Source organism: Lactuca saligna, chromosome 8 (assembly GCF_052625555.1).
Source record: "Lactuca saligna cultivar CGN05327 chromosome 8, ASM5262555v1, whole genome shotgun sequence".
Classification (NCBI taxonomy): Eukaryota; Viridiplantae; Streptophyta; class Magnoliopsida; order Asterales; family Asteraceae; genus Lactuca; species Lactuca saligna.
In genome coordinates, this window is record NC_136424.1 from 147,184,429 (window position 1) to 147,190,645 (window position 6,217).

The window sequence follows — 6,217 nt, forward strand, 5'->3', positions numbered from 1 at the left end:
TACAAGAAGATCTTGCAACCGAGCGTTCGTTGATGGACGATCTGGCAACCAAAACAACCGCCCTTTAGGTCAAAACAACTCAACTCTCCCACTCCCAACAACAACTAGAAGATCTTCGATCCGAAAGGGAGGTGATCAAGACGTGTGTTTAGGATGTCCACGCTGCTATATCCAACATTCTGGAAGCACACGATCCCATCTTAAACTTTTCGGTGAGGCGTTCCCTTGCTGAAAAACTCTCTCTGGCCATCGATCTTCTCAACAAATTCGAAGGGCTACCTAGTTTCGTGTCCATTCCGAAACAAGGGGGAGATGAGAAGTCAGGATCGAAACCACCTCCTTCCTCCAAAGCTACTCACACGACCGAACCATCTCCGACTGGTCAAGCCTTAGGCTCGGATGTGAAGAACAAAGGCAAAAACATAGCTGAGGAAGAAGATGAAGAAGGAGACAAGGAGATCATTGCTGACATTTTAAAAAGAAAGAACAGTCGTAAGGTTGACGAAGATGCCAGTCGTGTGGCGCGAGAAGCTGAAGAAGCCGAACGCAAACAAAAAGAAGCCCACGATCTCCTTGAGAGCCGAAAGACTCTCTTCCCTACCTGGATTGAAACTCCTAGCATTTTATGGCTCGAGCCGGTTATCTCGTTCGACTGCAACAACACTGTCGATTCGCAGTTCGATATGCCGCTGACTCGAAAGGCGTTCATCTTCCACGTTTTCTCAAACATATTTGAAGTCCCTCACCCGAATGCTGAGCTTGACAGGGAGCTCATTGACTTCTATCTGGCGGCTGCTCGTCCACAATACCTTACTTGGAGCGCCCAGAAGATTGTAAACGTTCGGGTGCTGAAACCTTATACCGAAGGTCGTTTTATAAATGTTCGGTTCAAGTTGATTCGGGAATCTGCAAGAACTGCTCATATTATCTCCCTGGCAGATCTACCGAATCTAAATCCTCATGATTGGATTGTCCTGTATAATATCCTTTTGACTAATGAAGCCGAATATGGTCCCATTCTAGACCATGTCAAAAGGATGTTAGCCTGCTACATCATGGAGGTTGCCCTAATGGATCAGGAGGTCGCCACAGTCTTCAAGAAGAAACCAAAGATTGCTCCTATGGGATCGGCCAGTGATCTCAACCAAATGCTATTGGGCAAGATCGACCCGAGACGCAACTCGGTTATGTTCACTAGAGCGGAAGGACAGAAATGTCTCTTCGCTTTAGCTGACAAGCATCTTTACACCACAACTTGTTTGGAGCATGTGTTATTCATTATCAAAAGGTGTAAAGAGAACTCGGCTGATGACATCAAGTACTTCGAAGATATGATTAATTGGTACATCCGGTTTAGACAGACCATTCTCTCCATCACCAAATGTCTGTTTAGCACCGTGAAAAAGAAGGTACCTGCTTCAGCTGCTGGCCCAAGTAACTAGTGAAGGTCTCGCTCCAAATTGACGCAAAGGGGGAGATTGTTGGGCTGAAGTTTATTTTGAAGATTGCGTCTTTTTGGGCTCGATAGCATAAGTTATTTTGTATTCCGGTTTGGGCCTGTCCAGCCGTGAACCTTTTATGTTTTGTATATAAGTTTACGCTTGCATGCATATTTGGAAAAGGTTTTAGAGATCTGCGAAATAGCGATTCATCCAGAAGATAACAGGTTTCTTTAATCGTTCTTGTAACCTTCCAATCCTCTACAGTTGATGTTCTTAATAGAGCTCTTCTGAGGATTTTTTTTAATCATTCGACACGTTTGATTCAATCTTGACTTGTTCTTATTATTGCGTTCATTCAGTTTTATATTTACATACTTGTTCAAGATCTAATCGATCTTTATAGATTAAAGGTTGGTTTAATCTCATCAAGTTGTAAATAACCATGCGAATCAACATGGTGGACCCAATGTCTCTATCACCTAATCAATGTGTCAGTACACCACACACACTCTATTGATCTATGATAAACATCGAGTCACCCTTCGCCACCAATGTCAATCCCAAATCAGTGTGTCGGTTAACCATGCACGCTCCACTAATGTTTGACAAGGGTACAAAGTGTAATTCCATGGAATAGCATCATTTTCACATTTTCCCTAAAGTAACTAAGATTGGAAATTTGTAAAACATATAGTTACTTTGTATCTTACATTATACTTTTAATGAGGAGAGGATTACCCTATCCTACCCGTTCGGCTAACGACCCTCCACCAGTCAAGCAAGCGGTGGGTGTGAGTATATACCCATTAAGCGCCATTTTATAGGCAACAACTTTATACTCATCTTATAGACCGGCTTCGTGAATGAGGCCTACTAACGGTAAGACTAGCAGTTTAATTATACATATATATATACACACACACACACACACACACACACATTAAGCTTATACATACATACATACATACATATATATATATATATATATTACCCTAGCAGTTTAATTATATATATATATATATATATATATATATATATATATATATATATATATATATATATACACAATCACACATTAAGCTTATACATACATACATATATATATATATATATATATATATATATATATATATATTACCCTAGCAGTTTAATTATACATATATATATATATATATACACACACACACATTAAGCTTGTAATAGTATAATAGTATAGGGTTGAATTTTAAACTTGTAAAACTCTAAGGGTTTGAAATTTAAATTCTTCAAAATTAAACTTTTAGTCACAAAACTCAAATTTCAAAACTTGAGGACAAGTTTTGAACTGTTTCAAAACTGAAGGGATCAAATAACAAATAATTTAAATCACACAATTAATTTCATAATTATCTATATTTGACCTAATCCAATTTTAGTCATTAGATAATTACCAAATAATTTTAAATAATCCATATTTATTATATAAACAACCAATATTCAAAAGATTTGAAATTATCTATTGTTTTGGCAAGGATAATCACTTAATTAAGGTAAAATTCGGATTTTAACTTCAATAAATGATTTAGGAATTAAATCCAAGACAAAACAACAACTAAATCCCGAAATATGCTCTGCCTGATGCACGAACTCGTTGAGTCAGTCCTGAACTCGCCGAGTAGGGGCCAAATCACCGAGTCCAGATACTGACTCTCCGAGTTGAGTCGGGCAGAGGCAAAAAACTTGATTTTAGCAAGCAAAACAGTTAAGCATCACATATAATTGAAACCAACCTGGCTCTGATACCACTGATGGGTCTTATGCATAAGAAACAATCCTATGTGCTCATACAAACCCTATGCTTGGATCTAGGTTTCTCTATTGTACATGCTTTGAATCCAAGACTTACAAACCTAGATCTATCATATATAATTCGAAATTCTCATAAAGAAAATTGATCTAAGTGTTTTACCTCTTTCAAGTAGCTTGAAATCCTTGTTGTCCTCTTGATCTTGAGCTTAGAGTTACAATTATAACTCCTCTAATGGTTCACAAACCCCAAAAGCAAGAAGGCAACATGAGAGAGAGAGAGAGAGTGAGAGAGAGAGAGAGAGGTGCTAAAATCAGCCCTAGGGTTCTCTTAGAAGCATGTGTAGCCGATCTCTATAGCCTAGGGATCTTATTTATACTTGCAGGCTACTAGGGTTTCAGTCTAAACCCTGATGGACAGCTTAACCACCATGCGGCCCAAGGAACCTTCTGGAATAAGGCCTTGGACGAAAATATGATGGAACCCCATCATAATTTCGTTCCCCCTTAAGTCCATAAGGTTTCTTTAGCCCAAAACTTAACTATCATACATTTGACAGTTTATACCCCTTTATTTAATTAATCTCTTTTAGTCACCGAATTAATTCCTAATCAATTTATGACCAATACTAAGTAAATAAGTATGATTTCTCCTTTAATATATTATAATAATAATATATTAATAAACCATAATATTCTCTCTTTCTCCTTAAATTACCATGTCAAGTTGCTTTGGTGTAGGCAACCCAAAAGGACCATGCACAACAGGTCAAGTACATACCAAATATAGTTACGGGCTTAGGCACTCTTTCAACAATCAGTCCCATCAAAGATGACTCTCCCACAAAGGTTCATGAGAGAGAAGGAGCCGGTAGGGTTTGAGCTAGAACCAGTATTGTTGGAAGACATATGGAAAAGAAGAAAGACAAGTTTAGATTAAGGCTAGGACCCAAGACAATATTTTATAACTTGGAAGAGGGATGCCGTAATCGAAGCTACTAAATATTTGAAGGTAGGTAAATGACGATTTACGAATTTCCACAACGAAGAACGAAATATGTTATTAACGTTTAAGTGGTTTGAAAACTCCTAGATCTTTTGAGATTCATTGAACAATTCGATGACATGTTTAAATCTCAAACATGCAATTCAAGTTTATGACTGGGATACCGATGATCACAAAACAAGGTGTAAATAACTTTGCAAATTAACTTGGTACTCTTAGCTTTATTACCTAATCGATGTGTCAGTTAGCCATACACGCTCCACCGATCTATTATAAACATTAAGCTACCCTTTTCTACCCTTACTAGTCCATGTTAGTATGCCGATTAACCACACACGGTCAAATAAGGACTTGGTAATGGTACAAAGTTTAATTTCACGGGTTAGCATCAATTTCACATTTTCCTAAAGTAACTAAGATTGGGAATATATAAAAGTTTAGTTACTTTAGAATTATCATTATACTTTTAATGGAGGGAGAATTATAGTCCTATCCTATCCGTTCGGCTAACGACCCTCTACCAGTCAAGGAAGCGGTGGGTGAGAGTGGACACTCATTAAGCTGCCATTTTATAGGCAACAACCTTATATCCCCCTTATAGACCGGCTTCATGAATGAGGCCTACTAACGGTAAGACTGACTTGGTCTTATAGATACATACATACATGCATATATATATATATATATATATATATATATATATATATATATATATATATATATATATATATATATATATATAAACTTGTAATATCATAAAGTATAAGGGTTGAATGTTAAACTCTTAGAATTCTAGGGTTTCAAATTAAAGTTTTCTAATGTGACTTTACAAATTCCAAAACTTCATAGCAAGTTTTGAAACTATTCAAAACCTTTCATTTCTATAACTTATGAGTTTTAAAGGCTTTTAATGAAAGAGACTTTTGGAATTCCATAACTTGAGGACAGGTTATGGAGTCCATTATGAAGAATTTAGATCAACAATTAACTAACAAAACAATTTGCAAATAATTCCTATGATCTAACAAAAACTCATAAGCAAGAGACATCCGTATCAACAATTTTCAAGTATCATATGAACTTAATATAAAACTTGAAACTTGGATAACGATCATTGAAATTGAATAAGCACAATCACTACTACATCAAGAACAAGTTTAACAATCTAAACACAATTTAGGGTAATGATCCTAGTCCAACTCCAACAATAAAGCTTGAAATTCTGCACTCAGGGCCTCCGGCTCGTTGAGTGCATGAACCAACTTGACCAGTTGGATGAGATTTCCCATGGACACATCGAGTTTCCCCATGGAGTCGGCCAATTTACTAAACAGTGAGCAGAAAATCGACTTTTTTCAGCAATTTGCATAAGTATAATTAAAAACAAGCCTTGGCTCTGATACCACTTATGGGTTTGAGCATTCTAACACTCCTACGGTGTGCATGCAACCCTAAATACCTTGGATCTATGTTTTCACCATTATACATGCAAATTTGATTTTTCCAAGGCTTTCATCCTAACTAACATATTATAGGGTATATATATATATTACAAAACTAGTAGAATGACATACCTTTCTTGTAGCTTGGATTCCTTAAGACCTTGTCAGCCTAGCACCATGAATGTGATGCCTCAAATGCTTAACACAACAACACAACTCTTGGAATAACTTGAGATAAGAAAACTTGTGAACAAAATTCGACTAGCGCTCACTTCTATCTCTTAGTGGCCGATTTTGCTTGCCATGGGGCTCTTTATATAGTGTGCCACATGTAGGGTTACACCATGAAAACCATATTGCGCATGAATTTTCATTTCCTCCATGATCCATGGGTTTTAACCTCCATGTAGCATCCATGGATCACCTTATTGATTTTAGCCCAATCTAATGAATCATGGATCATAAGCCCACTATATAAGAATGAATGATTTACACAATCAGTCCCCAAATATTTAATTAGTCTCTTTTGATCACAAAATTAA